The 23,139-nt window shown below is 42.8% G+C and overlaps 2 protein-coding genes across 2 annotated transcripts in view; both read right to left on the bottom strand.

The window, feature by feature from the left end:
- The window catches only part of GNB1L (G protein subunit beta 1 like), a 716,249-nt gene that overhangs the window by 409,848 nt on the left and 283,262 nt on the right, over positions 1–23,139 (bottom strand). The window lies entirely within an intron of this gene.
- Positions 1–23,139, bottom strand: part of TXNRD2 (thioredoxin reductase 2) — a 186,295-nt gene that overhangs the window by 158,374 nt on the left and 4,782 nt on the right. The window lies entirely within an intron of this gene.

Genomic DNA, 23,139 nt, shown 5'->3' with positions numbered 1-23,139 from the left:
TACTTTTATTATTAAGGGTTTTTTTTTTAGGAATGTATTTATGGGAACAATATATTTTTTTTTTCTTTATTTAGGAATTTATTTTATTTATTTTTTTTTACACATGTGAATATTTTTTTTTTTTACTTTATAACATCGCCCCAGGGGAACATCATGTTATAGGGTCAGATCGCTGATCTGACACTTTGCAGAGCACTGTGTCAGATCAGCGATCTGCAGGACCCGGATGTAGCCATTTTGGATCCGGGGACTGCAGGGAGGAGACGCTCGGTACAAGGTGAGCACATCGCCTTGTACCGAGGGTCTCAGGGAAGCCCACAGGGAGCCCCCTCCCTGCACGATGCTTCCCTATGCCCCCGGAACGCTGCGATCATGTTTGATCGCAGTGTGCCTGGGGTTGATGTGCCAGGGGCGGTCCGTGACAGCTCCAGGCACATAGTGCCAGAGGTCAGCTGCGATAGTCAGCTGACACCTGGCCGCGATCCCCCTGTGAGTGCAGCTGATCGCGCTGGACGTACTATCCCGTCACTGGGAATTAAGTCCCAGGTCACCTTGACGGGATAGTACGTGCAATGGGATTAAGGGGTTAATGAGAACTGAACATCAGCTTGGACTAATAAACACAGCTTAAAAAAGTATAGAAGTCAACTAATATGGTAGTAGTGATGGTTTAACAGGCAAAAACAACTTCACTGGTTCCCCTTAAGAAATTAAATATATACAGTCATGGCCAAAAGTGTTGGCACCCTTAAAATTGTTCCAGAAAATGAAGTATTTCTCCCAGAAAATCATTGCAATTACAGGTTTGTCTGTATTGGAACAACACAAAAAAACAGAAAGAGCAAGAGAGAGAAAGAGAAAGAAAGAAAGAAAGAAAGAAAGAAAGAAAGAAAGAAAGAAAGAAAGAAAGAAAGAAAGAAAGAAAGAAAGAAAGAAAGAAAAAAAGAGAAAGAACAAAAAATAGGAAAGAAAAAGTGAGAAAGAGAAAGAAAAAGAGAGAAGAGAAAAAGAAAGAAAAAGAAAGATAGCGAAAAACGAGAAAGAAAGAGAATGAGGGAAAAAGACAAAGAAAAAAAAGAGAGAAAGAAAAAGAAAGAAACAGAAAGAAAAAGACGAAGAAAAAGAGCGAGAGATAGATCCAAAGCTCAGGTCCCCATTGATATCGATAGGGTTCATGTTCAATTTCGGGTACAGTTCTGGACTTTAGTTCAGATGAACCCGAACTTCCATGAGCCCACTTATCCCAGGTTTTAGGTCTTCCAACAGGGCAATGACCCCAAGCATACTTCAAGAAGCACCTGGGAATGGATGGAAACAAAGCACTGGAGAGTTCATGAGTGGCCAGCAGGGATGAGTGAATGTGCTCGATGATACTCGGATATCACTCGAGTATCTGGGTGCTTGGATGCGCTCAGCGCTCATTGAGCATTGGCTGATGATCGGATTGAATGCTCTAATTCCCACCCCGCATGTTTGGTGCCTGTTACGCAGCCAATAAACATGAGGGATGGCCTGCCAGTCACTGTAATGCCGTAGCCATCTTGATAGTGGTATTACTGTGATTGGCTGGCTGTGTTACATCATCAGTGATTATAAAAGGACTAAAGCCACCACGCTCGGCTCACTGACGCCATTGCACAGCTCAGGGACAGATGTGATTGGAGGGAGAGGGTAGTTGTCCATGCCTGTGTGTGCACCATTTCATTAATCAGAGTTCTCTTGTGTTGCTACTGGTACTGATGCTGAACCACCATACTAAAAGTCCTCCTAAGGGCTAATCTTGTTCTTTTTCTGTTTCTATGCAATACATTCTGCATTTAGCCTAGGGACAACTGATGGAGCAAAGAGAGTATCTGAATACTTCATCTAGGCAGGGCTTTCCAGTCTGTTGCTAAATGATATAGCTGCTGCAGGTAACCACATTTTTTGGCGAAAAAATTGACTATATTGTCATCCATACAGTTTAACGTGTAAAATTACGGTGGTTTGAATTTTTTAATAACCACTTGGCCTGCTACTGTTAGCAAAATATTTTTGGTCGAAAAATTGACTATTGTCATTCAATATGCAAATTGCCTGTTCAGACAGGAAGAGGACTTGAACTCTACAGCGCCACCTGCTGGAAATAGCAATCCTACAAGTCATTATCGACCCTTTAAGGAGTCTTGCAATATAACTTAGGATAAAAGCCAAATCAGAATCTCAATTTGCAGACACGGCGTTTCAGGGCATTGCCCCTTGTCAGTGCAAAGTATAAGAACTGATTAGGCTAGGTGAGAGGCTCTGGTCTGAGGTCTAAGTGGTAACGTTTCACCTTGTGGAGAGAGACATACTGGTTATGGCACGCCAAGGTAAGGAGGCTTATTCACCATGCATTTCTCCTCTGGGAAATTTAACATGTATCATTCATACAGTTTAACATGCTTTGTGTGAAATTACGGTGGTTTGAAATTTGTAAAAACCACTTGGCCTGCTACAGGTGACCGCTTTTCCAGAGTCTTTGTACTACCAGTAACGTGGAAGCCCCCTATATTTCCATTAACAGACCTGAGTGAGGACTTTTTTTGTGGATTGAGTTGAAGCTTTTATTGGGAACATTTTACATAACGTTTTGGATCAAAGTTATCCAAGGCTCAGCGCTGGGCACTTACTTTGGGGTTTCCATCGAAATCTCTGAGTGATGTGATTCAGATTAACCCCCCCCCCTTCCGAGGGATCCATTCACGATAATGCGGCAGCAGAGTTACTCTGGACTCTGTCAGGCCTCTGTTCAGAGATGTCCTTCTTTTCTGAAGTGCACAAAACACTGGCCAAAGGCACTTTTATGCAATCCTAAGAGGACGGACACCGCCTGGTCACAGGAGACGGCATCCACAATGCTTCCATCTGCCTCATTATAGGGAATCTTCCGCCAGAGTTTCTGTCTGCACCGAGCCTTGCTGCAACTTTGGGAGACAGAATGAAAAAAATCAACAGCAGGTGAAGAATTGGTTTTATTTATTTTTTACGCCGTTCCTCATGCGGTATAAGTGATTAAGCAGCTTTATTCTTTGGGTCGGTGCGATTACAACGATATCAGATTTATAGCGGGTTTTTATGTTTGGCTTTTGTCACACACTAAAAGACACTTTATATTGCAAAAAATAGTTTTTGTATCACCATATTTTGAGAGCTATAATTTTTCCACATTTTGGTCCAGAGAGTCATGTGAGATCTTTTTTTTTTTGCAAGACGAGTTGACGTTTTTATTGGTACCATTTTCATGCACGTGACATTCTTTGATCGCTTTCTATTCCGATTTTTGGGTGGCAGAATTTAGGAAATTTTTTTTTTGGGGGGGGAGGGGGGTTTATGCTGTTCCGTGTGTGGTAAAATTGATAAAGCAGTCTTATTTTTGGGGTCAGTATAATTACAACGATAATTATATATTTTTTTTTATGTTTGGGCGCTTTTACACAAAAACAATTTTATAGACAAAATGATTTTCGCATCACTTTATTCTGAGAGCTATAACTTTTTTATTTTTTCACTGATGGAGCTATATGGCAGCTTATTTTTTGCGTGACAAGATGACATTTTCAGAGGTACCATGTTTATTTATATCTGTCATTTTGGTCGTGGTTTATTCCACTTTTGTTTGGCTTTATGATAAAGCATTGTTTTTTGCCTTGTTTTTTTAGTGCCAAAATCAGCTGACACCCGGCGGCGATCGCCCGCACACCAGCCATGGGTGAGGGCGATCACGGGAACGTAATAATCCGTCAGATGGACGGATTTTTACGTCTGATGTCAGAAAGGGGTTTAAGTGGAGTAAAAGTGTGACACCATTGTTCTCAGCAGCGATATTGAGTCAGAGAAGCTTTCAGGGGTCTTCCCCATGCTGTTCTCCTTCCATTTCAACATTTTCACAGCAATCACAAATGGCTTGAAAAAAAGCACTGGAAAGTTCTGAAGTGGCCAGCAATGAGTCAGGATCAAAATCCCATTGAACACCAGTGAAGAGAACTTAAAATTCCTTTTCATAGAAGGCACCCTTCAATTATGAGAGACCTGGAGCAGTTTTCAATAGAAGTGTGGTTCAAAATTCCACTTGAGAGGTGTAAGAAGCTTTTTGATGGTAGAGGAAGTGATTGATTGCAGTTATTTGTTCCAAAGGGTGCTCAATCAAATGTTAAGTTGAGGGTGCCAACAATTTTGTCTGGCCCATCTTGAGGGTTTTGTGTGAAATTATATCCAATTTGCTTTTTTTACCTGTTTTTCTTTGTATGTGTGTTGTTCCAATACGCACAAAGGAAATAGACATTTGTATAACAAAACATGTGCAAATTCAATAATTTTCTAGGAGAAATACTTCATTTTCTGGAACAATTTCAACAACACTTGCAGCCTCGACTGTACTTTTGAAAAGTATTTTGTTTTTTGTATTTTTTTCAAACGTAGGGACAATTTTAAACTATGGATGTGTTTTTACACCCATATAATGTACATAAATCCTGATACAACCAGGAATATGTTCACCAAAACTACCATTCTAGGTCCTTATTGTCACGCCCGCGCCCTGACTGGTGGGCGTGAGCTCGGGGAGTTTGTGGCCCCACTGTGCCACAAACCAGACTACCCTGGAAGGGGAGTGACTATGACAGCTGCCTGGGTTTTCACTGGAGCCTCTGATGGTGAGGTCAGGCTTGTGCAGCAGGCAGCTGCCAGGTGCTACTCCAGGGTGGTGTCTGGCTGTGGCTGCTGATCCCACTTGAGAGACAGGAACACCAGGTTTGGTGCGGGCATCAGGCAGGACTGGCAGAAGAGCAGGCAGAAACTCAGACGAGTAGGCTGGCACGGCTGAGACACAGGGCTGGCAGAGACACGGCAGAGGACACAGGGCTGGCAGAGACACGGCAAAGAACACAGGGCTGGCAGAGACACGGCAAAGAACACACTGGGCTGGCAGAGACATGGCAGAGAACACAGGGCTGGCAGGGACGGCAGGAAACACAGGACTGGCTAGGACGGCAGGAACACAGGACTGGAAGGCACGGCAGGAACAGCTGGACTGGCAGGAACACTGGATTGGAAGGCACGGCAGAGAACACAGGACTGGTTGATGTGGTTTATGAAGGAACAGGTAGGGACCTGTTCACACTAGAAATGCACGTACGGATAAGTAGTTTGGAGGAACAGGTAGGGACCTGTTCACACAGGTGGTGCGGGAACGGATATGAAATATGAAGGAACAGGTAGGGACCTGTTCACACAGGCGGTGCAGGAAAGGAAAGAAGCAGAAAGGAATGAGGTATGAAAGAACAGGTTGGGACCTGTTCACACAGGAGATGTAGGTACGGAAACAAGCCAGAAGGTGTTATGAGCTGGTGGTTTAGGAGAAACATGGGATGTGCTCTGGAGGAGTTGGTACCTGTACTGACCGCAGTTCCTGAGCTTAACACAACAATAGAAGTAGCCGTGGGATGTTCCTGTCACTCCCTAGACACCTCGTCACAGCCGGAGGACTAACTACCCCTAAAGATAGAAACAGGAAAGCTATCTTGCCTCAGAGAAAATCCCCAAAGGATAGGACAGCCCCCCCACAAATATTGACTGTGAGTGGAGAGGGAAATGACATACGCAGAATGAAACCAGGATGTAGCAAAGGAGGCCAGTCTAACTAGATAAATAGAACAGGAAAGAATACTGTGCGGTCAGTATTAAAAACTAGAAAAATCCACCACAGAGTTTACAAAAATCTCCACACCTGACTAAAGGTGTGGAGGGTAAATCTACTTCCCAGAGCTTCCAGCTTAACTGAATAAATCCATACTGACAAGCTGGACTAGAAAAAACATAGAAAGTGCAGAAAGATTAAGTCCACAACAAGTGGACTGCAAAAGAACAAAGCAAGGACTTATCTTTGCTGAACTGGTCAGAATATCAGGGAAATCCAAGCAGAGATGTGAATCCAACCAGGAACCATTGACAAGTGGCACAGGCTGAAGGATAGAACCAGGCTAAATAGTCGAGCCAGAAAGACAATCAGTGGAAGCAGCTGCTGACTACTAAATCCAAGGAGCAGCAGTACCACTTAAAACCACCGGAGGGAGCCCAAGAGCAGAACTCGCAAAAATGCCACTTACAACCACCGGAGGGAGCCCAAGAGCTGAATTCACAACAGAAGGAAAGGAGAATGAAGGAACAGGTTGGGACCTGTTCACACAGAAAGAGAACCGCAAGGCTCCGAATAGGAATGGTAGAGCAGCTAGAGCAGTAGTGTAGCAACAAAAGCTAAGCAGAGCAGAACCGCAAGGAATACGGAGAGTAGCTGCAGCGAGAGGTTTCTGCAGCAAAGCAGATCGGAGCCACAAGGAATGTGGAGAGGAGCTGCAGCAAGGAATAACTGCAGCAGCAGAAGATAAGCAGAGTAGAAAGGAGCAGAACCGCAGGAGTGCGGAGCAGAGGTAAAGCCACAAAGGTACAGAGCAGGCAGAGCCGCAAGAGTGAGGAGTGTAAGCAGACTGAGAACACAAGGAAAGACACAGCAGGGAAGGAAGCCACAGACAAGGAGACCGCGATAAGAATAAGTTCAGACAAGGAAATGGAACAAGACAAGAAACAAGGACAAAGACACAGGGACCATGATATTCTGCCTACTGGAGGGCGGACAACAAGATCAAGGCAATAGCACAGAGAAAAGCCTCCAGAGAGGGAGTAACTCAGAGCAAGGCCTGGCAAACTCAGAAGCTAAACACTAACTGAGCTAACACATTGCACAGGCCCAGACCACTGGGTGGAGCTGCACTAAATACTGGAGGCCTCTTGGTAATTGGTCAGTAACAGATTAGACAGATGCACCTGATTCCTATAAGAACCAGAGAGTTCAGGCGCCGCCCTCCTATACACACAGCCATGAAGCATGCAGAGAGCAGAGACACAGAACATGGAGCTGGCATGAAACAGAAACCACATCATGACCTGGAGCAGTGGGTAAGATAGTGTGAGAGATGCGAGGCCATGCCGTGATGCCAGCAGAGTTGTTACACTTATGATGCTATTAGTTGGGATCCTCATATCTGAGATGGGGTAAAAGATACATTGTGCAAAATCAGGTGTGAAAGGGCCTCAGCTTACAGTCACACCAGAAAGTGATGGTGTGGCATTGTGGGATATGTACAATTTAGTACAGAAATTTTATCTATTGTTCACTTGCTTCCTAAATGCAAAATTAAAAAGTAACTAAACATTTAACATTTTTTATATTCTTTAGGCCCTTTAATTACAACCATAAGTCTAAAAAAGTTAGGACACTGTGCAAAATGTAGAATACAATGATTTGTAAATCTCTTACAGCCACATGCTCTTCACAACCAAACATAGATAAGAAGATAAACATTGGACATTTTTCCATTTCATTGGACAAAAAAATAACTCATTTTTAAATAGATGGCAGCAACACATCTCAAAAAAGTTAGGAAAGGATCATGTCTACCATCTGTGCAGCATCTTCTCCACTCTTCAAAAGAGTCTGTAAATGTGTGTTGCTGGAGTTTTGGGAAAATAATTTTGTCTCATTTTTGTCTGATGTAGGAATCTAGCTACTCACAGTCCTGGGTGCTCTATGACAGATTTTTCATTTGATAATGTGCCAAATGTTTTTAGTAGTGAGATGTCTGGACTGTAGGTGGTCAGTTCACATCTAACCTCTTCTTCTGTGAAACCAGGCTGTTTTGATGGGTGCAGTACATGGTTTAGCATTCAAGGCCTTCCCTGAAAAAGACATCTGGATTGAAGCATATGATGTTCTAAAACCTCTACATAATTCTCAGCATTGATGGCGCCTTTCAAGATGTGTAAGCTATCCATGCCATGGGCACTAATATAACCCAATACCATCAGAGATGCAGGCTTTGGAATTGTGCGCTAATAATAACAAGCTGGATGGTCCCTCTTTCAATAAAGAAATTCAAATTTTAGAGTGGTCGCTGAAGGGAAAGTGCATTTCTTCACGGAGGATAAAGAGGCACTCGGATGGCTGGACAGCAACGAGCAACATTTGCGTCAAGCAAAATTAAAGGACTCAACGAGTTGAACGGTTCTTCTTTACTCTTGTTTCTCTTGCTGCCTCTCTTGGTGGGATCCATTGGCTCTTTTTCCCCCCTCTGGTTTTTGTGTTTTTATGGGTTGGGGACAGGTCCTTTTTGGATCTTGAGTTTTTTCTGTTTTTTGGGGAAAATTTGAATTTTTGTAATTTAAATAGGCTGGGCTGCAATCCACAAGTCACGGGAGATTCCCAATAGATTGGGGCAAGTTGCGAGACTGTTGGACGGGGTTACCAGACTGTTCTGGATAAAGTGCGCTATCCCCTCCGTGTTAGGATGGGATGGGGATTTGTTGGGGGTGTTTTGTTGTTGTGTGGGGGGAGGGGGGTGGGGTTGGGGAAATATTTGCACAATGTACATCACCATGGTTACTGTGGTTGCGACTTCGGCTGCAACTGGATGAAAAATTGCAGGACAAAATGTTCTGTGGAGGGAAAATGTCTGGAAGAATGAGAATTGTGAGCTGGAACGTTAGGGGGTTGGCATCCTGAGTGAAACGGCAAGCTGTGTTTAAATTTTTGAATGATGCCAAGCCGTCAGTGATCTGTCTGCAGGGGACTCATATGGTAAGGAGAGAACTCATTTTCTGGCTAAAAGATGGGTACAGGTGGGATATCATGCCACATATTCAGCATATTCTAGGGGGGTTAGCATTCTCATCTGTGTTGGGGTACCTTTTGAGTATCACAAAGTGGTTATAGATCAGTTGGGTAGATTCATATGTTTACTTTGTAAACTGTATAGATGTCTGATGTGGCTGGTTTCAATTCATATTCCACCACCATATTGTAGAAAGGTGATCCACATAGTCCTGGAGATAATGGAGGAGACAACGGGGATACCGTTTTTGATAGTAGGGGACTTTAACAACATTCCGGACACACACTGGGATAGGGGGAGATGAGAGCCGTTGAAATCGGGTGGTAATTGTACACCATCTGGTGCCGTCCTGAGGGAAACTGCTCTGCATGATTTATGGAGGATTTCTCATCCTGGGGTGTACAAGTATTCCTGTTTTTCATCCTCCTTCGCTTCTTTGTCAAGAATAGATCTGGCCTTGGGCAATACACAGATGCTGGGCCTTGTTGGGGAGGCAACGTATATGGCTAGAACAATATCGGATCATTCCCCCATGAGTGTGATACTTGAGGGAGTGGGATCTTTACCTGCTAGGGGGTGCATGTGGAGGCTGAATCCGTTCTGGCTACAACTTATTGACTTAGATGGACACATAGGAGGGACATTGAGGAATATTTTAAAATGAATGCTGGGACGGCTTCGGTATTGACGGTATGGGGGGCTATGAAGGTATATTTCAGACGGCTCTGCATGAAAGAGATATCCCGAGTCAAGGTAGAAACGGGCAGGAAGGATCAAATGTTGATAAGAGAGTTGGAGGAGGCATTAATTAATGATCAGTCCCCACAAGCACAGGGAAGGTTGAAGGTAGTGCAGAACAGAGTGTGCCATATGGCAATGAAAAAGGCAGAACGTAGGAGAATGTTTCAAACTGCTAAATATTTTGAGGAGGGAAAAAGGGTGGGTCATTTCCTTCCTAGAATAGTGGTGGCGCAGAGAGACTCCACACACATAGTCGCTTTGAACAGAAAGGATGGGAAGGATCATACTAGTTGCAAAGCAATTTTGGAGATAATGACAGAGTATTATTCGGATCTTTATAAATCACGAGTACAGCCAACAATGGAGGAGGGGGATTTTTTTGGCAGAGGTACGGCTCCACAGACTTTCAGCGGCTGAACGGGGACTTCTTGAGGAGCCGTTCAATTTGGAGGAGCTTGACACCGCACTGGCCTCTATGTCTAATGATAAAGCCCCAGGGATAGATGGGATCCAGGGGGAGGTGTATAAAAAATATAAAGAGGTATTGCTTCCCGCTTTGTTGGAGGTGTATGCTGCTGGTCTGGTGGAGGGGGAGTTGCCACGGTCCATGCATGAGGCAATAATTGTAGTGTTGCCAAAACAGGGTAAGAAACCGGCTTCTTATCGCCCAATCTCGTTATTAACGACAGATATCAAAATATTGGCCAAGATATTGGCTAATCGTCTTAACAAGGTGATAATGACACTAATACATCGGGACCAATCCGGATTTATGCCCAATAGTTCTACAGCGTGTGATCTTAAACTATCGTTTCTCAATATGCAGGTAAAGGCGGATAATATGGGTCGGAGGGTTGTGGTGTCTTTAGACGCCGCTAAGGCATTTGATAGTGTGTAGTGGCGGTATTTGTGGGCGGCCATGAAGGCTATGGGTTTTGGCGAGAGATTTATAAGATGGGTGCAGCTGATGTATGCCTCTCCGAGAGCTAAGATACGGGTAAATGGGCTCTTGTCAGGGGATTTCCCTTTATATAGGGGAACGCGACAGGGGTGCCCTTTGTCTCCTCTGCTGTTTGCAATTGCTGTTGAGCCCTTGGCAGAGGCAATACGGAGGGATAGGGACATAAAGGGATTTAGATATGGAAACCATGAAGAAAACATACCCCCGTACGCGGACGACGTGTTATTGTTCTTGGAAGATGCGCAGAAGTCTCTGGGGGTCGTTATGAACAGCATTACTAAATTTGGGGCTCTTTCCGGACTATTTATTAACTGGGATAAGTCTGAGTTGTTGCCCATGGACGCGGCGGCTCCTCTAACACTTGAACCTGGGATCCCCTTGAGGGTGATACATGAGTTTAAATATCTGGGCATAGTAGTTTCAGACGAAATAGAGGACTATGTGCAGCTCAACCTGACTCCCTTGCTTGGTAAGCTTCAGCAGAAGATTGGGGTCTGGAAGAAGCTATTTCTATCGGTCGCAGGTAGAGTCAATCTGATCAAAATGATACTTATGCCTCAGCTCCTCTATATATTGCATAATGCTCCAGTGTGGCTGCCTCAGAGTAAATTTTATAGGATCAAAACTCTATTTAGGGACTTAATTTGGAAGGGTGGAAAGGTACGCATTATTAAATTGGAACATCTGCAAAGGATGAGGGTGGTCTGGCGGTCCCTAATCCATGGATCTACTATTTAGCATCCCAATGCCAACATATGGTTGGTTGGGGAGAACCAGAACAAAGTTCTTCAGCGGGGATAATCACTGAATACGCGGTAGGGAGGGGCCCATTGTTAGCTAGTCTGGAAGCGGGCAGATTCAGAATTAACCCAAATAAATTCCCAACAATAGTTATGATGGGGAAAGTCTGGCAGAAAATTAAGCAATGGAGGGAAGTAACGGAATTTACGAGATATGCGCCAGATTCTGCTGATCTTTTTAATCATAGACCGGTGACAGGGACAAGGGGGCATCCTCTACGTCTGGAGGAAAAAAGGTTTAAGCATAATAACAGACGCGCATTCTTTACTGTAAGAGCAGTGAGACTATGGAACTCTCTGCCGTATGATGTTGTAATGAGTGACTCATTGCTTCAATTTAAGAGGGGACTGGATACCTTTCTGGAAAAGTATAATGTTACAGGGTATATATATTAGATTCCTTGATAAGGCGTTGATCCAGGGAACTAGTCTGATTGCCGTATGTGGGGTCGGGAAGAAATTTTTTTCCCCATGATGGAGCTTACTCTTACCACATGGGTTTTTTTTGCCTTCTCCTGGATCAACACATTAGGGCATGTTAGGTTAGGCTATGGGTTGAACTAGATGGACTTAAAGTCTTCCTTCAACCTTAATAACTATGTAACTATGTAACTATGTAATTTGGTTTGATCCTAGGTTGGCAGAGCTTATGAGATTGCGGGGGTACGGTCAGTGGAGGCACATTGGCATTTGGTTTGTGTCTCAGTTGTTTGATCGGGAGGTTATTAAAACATTTGAAACACTTAGGAATGAGTTTCCTTTAAGTCATAAGATCAATATCTGCAGTTGAGACATGAGGTGTCGCGTGTGATTCTGCAGTCCGATAGCTTGTTAAATCTTATGGGGCCTCTGGAGGAGCGCGAGGGTGTTTATTACTTTGATGTACAGGGGTCTGATGGATACCTTTTTATTGAAGCATCCGTTAGGGATAAAGGAAAAATGGGTGGCGGATGTGGGTCCCTTGTCAGAGTCCCAGTGGGAATCCATACTACAATACATCCCCAGGGCTTCCTTTAGTGAGACTAAGTGGGTTTTGCAGTTATACCTGGTGTATAGGGTGTACAGGACCCTGGCATGGATGAGGAAGGCAGGACTGAGAGGTGACTCAAAATGCCCAAGGTGCGGGGAGGAAGGTGCCGATTTGTTACATATGATGTGGTCGTGTGTTCGCCTCAAACCCTTTTGGGTGAAGGTGCTTAATTTGATTCAAGAGGTGACGGGGTAAATGTGGTGAATAACCCGCTGACTTGCCTTCTGGGCTGTATGGATGATATTGCTACGGATGAATGTGGAAGGTTGACTATTGCAAGATTGTTGTATGCTGCGAGGAAGCTTATTGCGATGCATTGGTTGGATGAAAGACCACCAGGTCCTTATGGAAAGGAATATAAACATCAAGAGAGGTCAGAATACAAAATTTGAAAATGTGTGGGGCAGATGGATGGATTACCCAGGCGTGGCATCTGCTGAGTTGTTGCAGAATAGAATGAGTGTTGTTTAGTTGCTTCTGGAGGGACTTCTACATGTACAGGTGTGCTATCATAAAGCTTGGTATCACTTTTCAAGTGTTGATGTTTTCAGATGGTTTTATTGGACAAAGGGCAGGGGATTGGGGGAGGGAGGGTTGGTTAGGGGGTAAGTGCGTTGTTTACGTAAAATGAAAATATATTAATCAGTTTTGTATTCATTGTACCTGTCTGGAAACTGTATCAGACTGTGTTACTGGCGTGTCATATGCTCTAATAAAAACTATGTGAGTTAAAAAAAAAAATTCAAATTTTGATTCATCTGACCACAGAGAAGTTTTCCATTTTGCCCCAGGCCATTTTAAATTAACTTTGTCCCAGAGAAAAAAAAGCAGTATTTCTGGATTGTGTGGCTATATGAATTTGTCTTTCCATGATAGAGCTTTAACTTGTATTTGTGGATTGAACATCAAACTGTGTTCACACACAATGATTCCTGACACCATGCAGTAATTTGCACAGCCAAATCATGCCCATATTTAATATAGTACCTCTTGAAGGCCTGTAGCTCACTACATTCAATATTGACCAATGGTCTTGTAAACATTAATTTCCTCATAATCGCTGATTTAGTTTTTTATATATATATATATATATATATATATATATATATATATATATATATATATATATATATATATATATATATATATATATATATATATATATATCTAATATATAAAGCTGAATGTGTGTGTGTGTGTATGTATGTATGTATGTATGTATGTCCGGGATTGGCATCTGAACCGTAGCAGCTACAGCCACAAAATTTTGCACAGTCACACGTCTGGACCCCGAGAGCGTCATAGGCTATGTTGTGAGGTGAAATTTTAACCCCGCGCTTTCCAATTCACCAAACAATTTTGCCCCTATCTACATAATGGGGAAAAAGTGAAAGGAAAAGTGTTGGAGGCGTCGCAGCTACAGGCACAAAATTTTGCACAGTCACACGTCTGGACCCTGAGAGCGTCAAAGCTATATTGTGAGGTGAAATTTTAACCCCGCGCTTTCCAATTCACCAAACAATTTTGCCCCTATCTACATAATGGGGAAAAAATGAAAGGAAAAGTGTTGGAGGCAAATTAACAGCTGCCAGATGTGAACAAGGGGGACTTAAAGAATGACAGCGATGGCACCAAAGAGTATATACTGTACAGTTGCTAAGGTGGGGCCCCAACATGGGATAATCACACCACCACGGGGATATGAACACACACACAAAATGCGCCACACACTACCACGTGCTCGAACACATATACCACCCTCAGTGCACATTTCACCACACATACACCAACCTCGCCACATAAAAGTAGAAACACAAAAGTCGCCGCTCAAAACTCGCCACGCGCAAAACTCTCCACATGCAAAACTCGCCACACGTGCAAAACTCGCCACACGCAAAACTTGCACACGCAGAAAAATTGCCACACGCAGAAAAATTGCCACATGCACAAAAGTTGCAACACATGCAAAAGTTGCCTCACACAAAACTTGCACATACTCAAAAGGCACCACACATAAAACTCGCCACGCGCAAAACTCGCCATGCGCAAAACTTGCTGCACACAACTTGCTACACTAACCTGTCACATGCAACTCGACACACAAAAAGTTGCTACACGCATGTCGCCACACAAAACTCATCTCACAAAAGTCCCTACATGCATGTCGCCACACGCAACTCAACACACACAACTTGACACACGAAACTCGCCCTAAAACACACACAAGTCTGGTATCCTTCAAAAATAAAAATCTGATTAATAAGCAGACAAACTACAAGAGCAACAAATGTACCATATAGGAATCCGGCAGCTGTCAGTCACATGACCAGTCTATTATGTGTATGTGTGAGCTAATATATACTGCCAGGGGGTGGGCTTACTGTTGGCTGGGGATTTATCAGGCTGCCATTTTAGCTTACAAATACTGAGGTAAAAATACTGACCAAATAACGTGTGAACGAGGGCTAATACAGGAGGAGATGACATACAGCTATATACTATATACAGGAGATGACACACAGGTATATACTATTTACAGGGGAGATGACACACAGGTATATACTATATACAGGAGGAGATGACACACAGATATATACTATATACAGGAGAGATGACACACAGGTATATACTATATAGAGGAGGAGATGACATACAGGTACATACTACATACAGGAGGAGATGACATACAGGTATATACTATATACAGGAGGAGATGACACACAGGTATATACTATATACAGGAGCAGATTACCTACAGGTATATAGTATATACAGGAGGAGATGACACAGGTATATGCTATGTATAGGAGGAGATGACATACAGGTATATACTATATACAGGAGATGACACACAGATATATACTATATATAGGTGAGATGACACACAGGTATATACTATATACAGGAGATTACATACAGGTATATCTAATATATAAAGCTGAATGTGTGTATGTATGTATGTGTGTATGTCCGGGATTGGCATCTGTACCGTCGCAGCTACAGCCACAAAATTTTGCACAGTCACACGTCTGGACCCCGAGAGCGTCATAGGCTATGTTGTGAGGTGAAATTTTAACCCCGCGCGTTCCAATTCACCAAACAATTTTGCTCCTATCTACATAATGGGGAAAAAGTGAAGGGAAAAGTGTTGGAGGAAAATTGACAGCTGCCAGATGTGAACAATGAGGACTTAAAGAATGAGAGCGATGGCGACAAAGAGTATATACCGTACAGTTGCTAAGGTGGGGCCCCGACATGGGATACTCACCACACACGGGGATATGAACACAAACACAAAATGCGCCACACACTACCACGTGCTTGAACACATATACCACCCTCAGCACACATTTCACCACACACACACACCAACCTCGCCACATAAAAGTCGAAACACAAAAGTCACCACTCAAAACTCGCTACATTCAAAACTCGCCATATGCAAAACTAGGCTCACGCAAAACTCGCCACACGTGCAAAACTCACCTCATGGAAAACTCACCTCATGCAAAACTTGCACACACAGAAAAATTGCCACATGTACAAAAGTTGCACCACATGCAAAAGTTGCCTCACACAAAACTTGCACATACTCAAAATGCACCACACATAAAACTCGCCACGCGCAAAACTCGCCATGCACAAATCTTGCTGCACACAACTTGCTACACTAACCTGTCACATGCAACTCAACACACACAATGTTGCTACACGCATGTCGCCACACAAAACTCATCTCACAAAAGTCGCTACATGCATGTCGCCACACGCAACTCAACACACACAACTTGACACATAAAACTCGCCCTAAAACACACACAAGTCTGGTATTGTCCTTCAAAAATAAAAATCTGATTAATAAGCAAACTACAAGAGCAACAAATGTACCATATAGGAAATACGGCAGCTGTCAGTCACATGACCTGTCTATTATGTGTATGTGTGAGCTAATATATACTGCCAGGGGGGAGGGCTTCCTGTTGGCTGGGGATTTATCAGGCTGCCAATAGCAACCAATCACAGCTCAGCTTCTATTTTGCTACAGTTAATTAACCTGAGCTCTGATTGGTTAATATAGGCAACAAAGACATTCTCAGTATAACAAAGCTAATATATGTTGTGAAATGCTTCTATTTGCTTAGTTTTTGCCTTTTAATAATTACATTTCTATCTATTTGTTTTGTGGTTTTTGTGTGCAGAATAAATTTTTGTTAACACATTCTATTTTGCTAACAGCAGTCATTAACCCGGGCGAAGCCGGGTAGTACAGCTAGTCTAATATATAAAGCTGAATGTGTGTGTGTGTGTATGTATGTATGTATGTATGTATGTCCGGGATTGGCATCTGAACCGTAGCAGCTACAGCCACAAAATTTTGCACAGTCACACGTCTGGACCCCGAGAGCGTCATAGGCTATGTTGTGAGGTGAAATTTTAACCCCGCGCTTTCCAATTCACCAAACAATTTTGCCCCTATCTACATAATGGGGAAAAAGTGAAAGGAAAAGTGTTGGAGGCGTCGCAGCTACAGGCACAAAATTTTGCACAGTCACACGTCTGGACCCTGAGAGCGTCAAAGCTATATTGTGAGGTGAAATTTTAACCCCGCGCTTTCCAAGTCACCAAACAATTTTGCCCCTATCTACATAATGGGGAAAAAATGAAAGGAAAAGTGTTGGAGGCAAATTAACAGCTGCCAGATGTGAACAAGGGGGACTTAAAGAATGACAGCGATGGCACCAAAGAGTATATACTGTACAGTTGCTAAGGTGGGGCCCCAACATGGGATAATCACACCACCACGGGGATATGAACACACACACAAAATGCGCCACACACTACCACGTGCTCGAACACATATACCACCCTCAGTGCACATTTCACCACACATACACCAACCTCGCCACATAAAAGTAGAAACACAAAAGTCGCCGCTCAAAACTCGCCACGCGCAAAACTCTCCACATGCAAAACTCGCCACACGTGCAAAACTCGCCACACGCAAAACTTGCACACGCAGAAAAATTGCCACACGCAGAAAAATTGCGACATGCACAAAAGTTGCAACACATGCAAAAGTTGCCTCACACAAAACTTGCACATACTCAAAAGGCACCACACATAAAACTCGCCACGCGCAAAACTCGCCATGCGCAAAACTTGCTGCACACAACTTGCTACACTAACCTGTCACATGCAACTCGACACACAAAAAGTTGCTACACGCATGTCGCCACACAAAACTCATCTCACAAAAGTCCCTACATGCATGTCGCCACACGCAACTCAACACACACAACTTGACACACGAAACTCGCCCTAAAACACACACAAGTCTGGTATCCTTCAAAAATAAAAATCTGATTAATAAGCAGACAAACTACAAGAGCAACAAATGTACCATATAGGAATCCGGCAGCTGTCAGTCACATGACCAGTCTATTATGTGTATGTGTGAGCTAATATATACTGCCAGGGGGTGGGCTTACTGTTGGCTGGGGATTTATCAGGCTGCCATTTTAGCTTACAAATACTGAGGTAAAAATACTGACCAAATAACGTGTGAACGAGGGCTAATACAGGAGGAGATGGCATACAGCTATATACTATATACAGGAGATGACACACAGGTATATACTATTTACAGGGGAGATGACACACAGGTATATACTATATACAGGAGGAGATGACACACAGATATATACTATATACAGGAGAGATGACACACAGGTATATACTATATAGAGGAGGAGATGACATACAGGTACATACTACATACAGGAGGAGATGACATACAGGTATATACTATATACAGGAGGAGATGACACACAGGTATATACTATATACAGGAGCAGATTACCTACAGGTATATAGTATATACAGGAGGAGATGACACAGGTATATGCTATGTATAGGAGGAGATGACATACAGGTATATACTATATACAGGAGATGACACACAGATATATACTATATATAGGTGAGATGACACACAGGTATATACTATATACAGGAGATTACATACAGGTATATCTAATATATAAAGCTGAATGTGTGTATGTATGTATGTGTGTATGTCCGGGATTGGCATCTGTACCGTCGCAGCTACAGCCACAAAATTTTGCACAGTCACACGTCTGGACCCCGAGAGCGTCATAGGCTATGTTGTGAGGTGAAATTTTAACCCCGCGCGTTCCAATTCACCAAACAATTTTGCTCCTATCTACATAATGGGGAAAAAGTGAAGGGAAAAGTGTTGGAGGAAAATTGACAGCTGCCAGATGTGAACAATGAGGACTTAAAGAATGAGAGCGATGGCGACAAAGAGTATATACCGTACAGTTGCTAAGGTGGGGCCCCGACATGGGATACTCACCACACACGGGGATATGAACACAAACACAAAATGCGCCACACACTACCACGTGCTTGAACACATATACCACCCTCAGCACACATTTCACCACACACACACACCAACCTCGCCACATAAAAGTCGAAACACAAAAGTCACCACTCAAAACTCGCTACATGCAAAACTCGCCATATGCAAAACTAGGCTCACGCAAAACTCGCCACACGTGCAAAACTCACCTCATGGAAAACTCACCTCATGCAAAACTTGCACACACAGAAAAATTGCCACATGTACAAAAGTTGCACCACATGCAAAAGTTGCCTCACACAAAACTTGCACATACTCAAAATGCACCACACATAAAACTCGCCACGCGCAAAACTCGCCATGCACAAATCTTGCTGCACACAACTTGCTACACTAACCTGTCACATGCAACTCAACACACAAAATGTTGCTACACGCATGTCGCCACACAAAACTCATCTCACAAAAGTCGCTACATGCATGTCGCCACACGCAACTCAACACACACAACTTGACACATAAAACTCGCCCTAAAACACACACAAGTCTGGTATTGTCCTTCAAAAATAAAAATCTGATTAATAAGCAAACTACAAGAGCAACAAATGTACCATATAGGAAATACGGCAGCTGTCAGTCACATGACCTGTCTATTATGTGTATGTGTGAGCTAATATATACTGCCAGGGGGGAGGGCTTCCTGTTGGCTGGGGATTTATCAGGCTGCCAATAGCAACCAATCACAGCTCAGCTTCTATTTTGCTACAGTTAATTAACCTGAGCTCTGATTGGTTAATATAGGCAACAAAGACATTCTCAGTATAACAAAGCTAATATATGTTGTGAAATGCTTCTATTTGCTTAGTTTTTGCCTTTTAATAATTACATTTCTATCTATTTGTTTTGTGGTTTTTGTGTGCAGAATAAATTTTTGTTAACACATTCTATTTTGCTAACAGCAGTCATTAACCCGGGCGAAGCCGGGTAGTACAGCTAGTATATATATATATATATATATATATTATATCGGTTATTCGGTCTTTTCAATTTTACATTGAGGAACATTTTTCTGACATTGATACACAATTTTTAGATGCATTTGTTCACAAGTTGGTGAACCTCTGACTATATTTGTTGCTGTGAGACTCTGCCTAACATGGCTTTTTCTGCAGTCATGTGACTTAGCTGAAAATTTATCTTCCAGCTGTTTTTCTTTAGTACCACTTACTTTTCCAGCCTTTTCTTAACCCTGCACCAACTTTTTTTTAGATGTGTTGCTGCCATTAATTTCCAATTGAGTTACTTTTTTCAACTGAAATGGAAAACTGTAGTCCTAGATAAAAACAAGGAAGCGGTTGAGGCACAGTGAGCCATCAAATAAGGCTCATGCAAGGTCCATGCATGGACTAGCGGTGGATTCCGCGTCCTACACAGGCATGGCACTTATGTCCTGATATTTTAAGGTATATCGCTTCATTTGGGGGCTATACTGCCCACATACAGGCAGCGCTCACACACAAGTGTGATTTCATTCCACAATCAGAAATTCTCTGGGTCCACTCGCTCCCTCACATTTATCAACTGAGACTGATGAAGGTCCGGATGTAGGACCGAAACGTTTCTGTTATTTTGTGGACACCATTAAAACACCTGTCTTACGTTAAGTTGAGTGCCAAGTTTTCGCTATATACTACGGTGTGCACACGTCTACTTTTTCACATTTATACTTGGGCATATTTATAGGATTTAAACATATCTGATTTATGCACGTACTTATATAGTTATTATATACCTTATCGTTTTGACCTGATGTACTATTATATACAGTACAGAGCAAAAGTTTGGACACACCTTCTCATTTAAAGATTTTTCTGTATTTTCATGACTATGAAAATTGTAATTGATGGGCTCACACTATTTGATTATATCAAATTCTGTGCAAAGCGTCTCTTAAATATTTTCCTAATGTTCAAAAGCCATTTTGCTATTCATATTTCATGTATTTCATATTAGACATGCTTTGGCACGATAGAGTGCAACCTTTTTTGTATATTTATGAAAATTGTAAATTCACACTGAAGGCATCAAAACTCTGAATTAACATATGTGGAATTATATACTTAACAAAAAAGTGTGAAACAACTGAAAATAAATCTTATATTCTAGACTCTTAAAAGTAGCCACCTTTTGCTTTGATGACTGCTTTGTACACTTTTGGCATTCTCTTGATTGAGCTTCAAGAGGTAGTCACCGGGAATGGCTTTCACTTCACAGGTGTGCTCTGTCAGGTTTAATAAGTGGGATTTCTTGCCTTATAAATAGGGTTGGGACAATCAGTTGTGTTGAGCAGAAGTCTGGTGGATACACAGCTGATAGTCCTGCTGAATAAACTGTTAGAATTTGTATTATGGCAAGAAAAAAGCAGCTAAATAAAGAAAAACGAGTGACCATCATTACTTTAAGAAATGACGGTCAGTCAGTTCGAAAAATTGGGAAAACTTTGAAAGTGTCCCCAAGTGCAGTTGCAAAAACCATCAAGCGCTACAAAGAAACTGGCTCACATGAGAACCGCCCCAGGAAAGGAAGACCAAGAGTCACCTCTGCATCTGAGGATAAGTTTATCCGAGTCACCAGCCTCAGAAATCGCAGGTTAACACCAGCTCAGATTAGAGACCAGGTCAATGCCACACAGAGTTCTAGCAGCAGACACATCTCTACAACAACTGTTAAGAGGAGACTTTGTGCAGCAGGCCTTCATGGTAAAATAGCTGCTAAGAAACCACTGCTAAGGACAGGCAACAAGCAGAAGAGACTTGTTTGGGCTAAAGAGCACAAGGAACTGACATTAGACCAGTGGAAAACTGTGCTTTGGTCTTATGAGTCAAAATTTGAGATCTTTGGTTCCAACCACCGTGCCTTTGTGCGACGCAGAAAAGGTGAACGGATGGACTCTACATGCCTGGTTCCCACCGTGAAGCATGGAGGAGGAGGTGTGATGGTGTGGGGGTGCTTTGCTGGTGACACTGTTGGGGATTTATTCAAAATTGAAGGCATACTGAACCAGCATGGCTACCACAGCATCTTGCAGCGACATGCTATTCCACCTGATTTGCGTTTAGTTGGACCATCATTTATTTTTCAACAGCACAATGACCCAAAACACACCTCCAGGTTGTGTAAGGGCAATTTGACCAAGAAGGAGAGTGATGGGGTGCTACGCTAGATGACCTGGCCTCCACAGTCACCAGACCTGAAACCAATCGAGGTGGTTTGGGGTGAGCTGGACCGCATAGTGAAGGCTAAAGGGCCAACAAGTGCTAAGCATCTCTGAGAACTCCTTCAAGATTGTTGGAAGACCATTTCCGGTGGCTACCTCTTGAAGCTCATCAAGAGAATGCCAAGATTGTGCAAAGCAGTCATCAAAGCAAAAGGTGGCTACTTTGAAGAACCTAGAATATAAGACATCATTTCAGTTGTTTCGCACTCTTTTGCTAAGTATATAATTCCACATGTGTTAATTCATAGTTTTGTTGCCTTCAGTGTGAATGTACAATTTTCATAGTCATGAAAATACAGAAAAATCTTTAAATGAGAAGGTGTGTCCAAACTTTTGCTCTGTACTGTACATTATTGTTTCTTCAGTATCTGTACTGTATCTGTGTTCTATGTTCTGTTGTGAATAAAACATGGCTGGAAGAGATTTCCAAATCATTGCATTATTGTTTTCTTTACATTTTACACAGTGTCCCAACATTTTTGGCAATTGCCCAAGACACCCAAAAATTGCTCAAACGAACTCTAGAAAGTATGCAGCTTGGAAGACAGGAGGACATAATTCCAATCTGAGAAAATGCACAGAACGGAGCAGAGATTCAATAGGAAGTTATAGGCTTTCTATTGAACCTTTATGTAATTATGTGCGCTTATTCTGCCAGTAACTTTAAGCTCCTGCCTCCTAAGCTGCGCAATTCTCAGATGTCTCGAGTGACCTGGACCCCACCAATCCGCAGGCAATTAAAGAGTCTAAAAAATAAGTCAAACGTTTGTTTAAGCTTAAAGCAACTTTATAAATAATCTTCATTAAAAGGTCCTACCATTTTGCTGCTGTAGCCCAGTCTTTTAGCTACTTGACTTCTCTTGCAAAAACATAACAAATCAGTAAGAGCTCCTAATTCTGAAAGCTCTCTCAGTTTTCACTTCTTTCTCCCAGTGTTAGGACTGTGCACAGACCGTGATGCATGGACTCACCACGGGTCCTCTGGCCTGAAATTCACAGCCTCAGAGGCATACATCAGCCTGTGGAGATCAGGCCGGGAGGTCCGCAGCCAGTCCAGGCAACAAAGTCCGTACACAGACTGCTTTTCACGGATGTCTGAATTCACCCTTAGGAATAGCAGGAGGGTTGTACACAGATCTGCAGTGGACAGGGACGAAAGTATCTTGGAAAGAACACAAAACAGGCTATAGACAGGAAGGAAGGTCTGTGGAGAGAAAACTACAATATTAGTGTTGTGAGGATATATGACAGCAAATGAAGA

The sequence above is a fragment of the Ranitomeya variabilis genome, chromosome 1 (genome assembly GCF_051348905.1).
Source record: "Ranitomeya variabilis isolate aRanVar5 chromosome 1, aRanVar5.hap1, whole genome shotgun sequence".
NCBI classification, from domain to species: Eukaryota; Metazoa; Chordata; class Amphibia; order Anura; family Dendrobatidae; genus Ranitomeya; species Ranitomeya variabilis.
The sequence above is the reverse complement of the archived record's forward strand: the minus strand, read 5'-3'. Positions and strand labels throughout refer to the sequence as shown.